Source organism: Papio anubis, chromosome 2 (assembly GCF_008728515.1).
Source record: "Papio anubis isolate 15944 chromosome 2, Panubis1.0, whole genome shotgun sequence".
In the NCBI taxonomy this organism is placed as follows: domain Eukaryota; kingdom Metazoa; phylum Chordata; class Mammalia; order Primates; family Cercopithecidae; genus Papio; species Papio anubis.
This window is the reverse complement of record NC_044977.1, coordinates 29,167,357-29,169,380: the sequence shown is the minus strand read 5'-3', so window position 1 is coordinate 29,169,380 and position 2,024 is coordinate 29,167,357. Positions and strand designations below refer to the sequence as shown.

At 41.3% G+C, this 2,024-nt stretch overlaps 1 pseudogene; it reads left to right on the top strand.

Annotated features, from left to right (window-relative positions):
- Positions 1–267: 267 nt before the first annotated feature.
- Positions 268–1,387, top strand: LOC110742469 (annotated as a pseudogene).
- The last annotated feature ends 637 nt before the right edge of the window (positions 1,388–2,024 follow it).

The window sequence follows — 2,024 nt, the reverse complement described above, 5'->3', positions numbered from 1 at the left end:
AGGTTTGTAAAGGGTATGAGGTTTCTCTTTAGAGTGTTGGAGAAACCCCGTCTCTACTAAAAATACAAAATTAGCCAGGCGTGGTAGCACATGCATGTAATCCCAGCTACTCAGGAGGCTGAGGCAGGAGAATCGCTTGAACCCAGAAGGCAGAGGGTGTGGCGAGCCATGATCATGCCATTGCACTCCAGCCTGGGCAACACGAGTGAAACTCCATCTCAAAAAAAAAAGTTCTAAAGTTAAATTGGAAATGGTTGCACAACTCTGTGAATATACTAAATTGAATGGTACACTTAAAATGGATGAATTTTATGCTATATAAAACATACATCAATAAAGCTGTGAAAAGAAAAAGAATAGAAGCTATGCCATAAATTGACCTTTTCATATGTAAGTTAGAAACTTATCTGTAATCAGGAGTTTCTCCAACCATTTTCTTGAGATATTTTAGTACTGGGTATGACTTATGTACACAAATAGGTAAGGTAGAATTTCTTCTAAATGTTTCATATTTTCTGTTAGGTACGCTTTCTGAATTTTCTTGTTAACATGACAACACCATTCTTTTTGTTAAGAACTGCAGGCTTTGCAGATGCCACCACCACTGGGAACTCCATACTATCAGCCATGGTCAACCTCACCGTGTTCTTCGACACTGCCGTCAATGGCGAGCCCTTGGGCTGCGTCTCCTTCGAGCTGTTTGCAGACAAGATTCCAAAGACAGCAGAAAACTTTTGTGCCCTGGAGAGAAAGGATTTGGTTATAAGGGTTCCTGCTTTCACAGAATTATTCCAGGGTTTATGTGTCAGTGTGGCGAGTTCATATGCCATAATGGCACTAGTGGCAAATCCATCTGTGGGGAGAAATTTGATGACTGGTGAGAAATTTGATGACGAGAACTTTATCCTAGAGCATACAGGTCCTGGCATCTTGTCCACGGCAAATGCTGTACCCAACACAAACGGTTCCCGGTTTTTCATCTGCACTGCTAAGACTGAGTGACTGGATGGCAATGACGTGGTCTTTGGCAAGGTAAATGAAGGCAAGAATATTGTGGAAGCCATGGAGCGCTTTGGGTTCAGAAATGGCAATACCAGCAAGAAGATTACCATTGCAGACTATGGACAATTCTAACAAGTTTGACTTGTGTTTTATCTTAACCACCAGACCATTCTTTCTTTCAGGTGAGCACCTCTCCACCCCATTTGTTCACAGTATCCTAGAATATTTGTGCTCTTGCTTCAGCTCCCTTTGGGTTCCATGTTTTCCTTGTTCCCTTCCATGCCTAGCTGGATTGCAGAGTTAACTTTATGACTATGAAATAAAACCAAATAACAAAAAAATTAAAAATTAAAATAAATAAAGAGCTGCAATCAGCTATGAGTAACAGAACTGCCTCGCACTAAAAAAAAAAAAAAAAAGGCAATATACAAATTAAACCAGTGGTGGTTCATTCTTGTAATCCTAGCACTTTGGGAGGCTAAGGCAGGCTGATCGCTGAGCCCAGGAGTTACAGACCAGCCTGGGCAACATGGAGAAACCCCATCTCTACAAAAAAACACAAAAAAAATAGCCAGGTGTATTAGTCCATTTTCATACTGCTATGAGGAAATGCCCAAGAGTGAATAATTTATAAAGAAAAAGAGGTTTAATATATTCACAGTTCAACATGGCTGGGAAGGCCTCATGATCATAGTGGAATGCAAAGGAGGAGGAAAGGCACATCTTACATGACAGCCGGCGAGAGTGTGTGCAGGAGAACTGCCCTTCATAAAACTATCAGATCTCAGGAGACTTATTTACTATCACAAGAACAACATGGAAAAACCTACCCTCATGATTCAGTTACCTCCCACCAGGACCCTCCTACAACATGTGGGGATTATTGGAGCTACAATTCAAAATGAGATTTGGGTGGGACACAGCCAAACCATATCATTCTAACCCTGGCCCTTCCCATTTCAGCATTAACTCAAAAGTCCACAATCCAAAGTCTCATCTGAGACAAGGCAAATCTCTTCCAC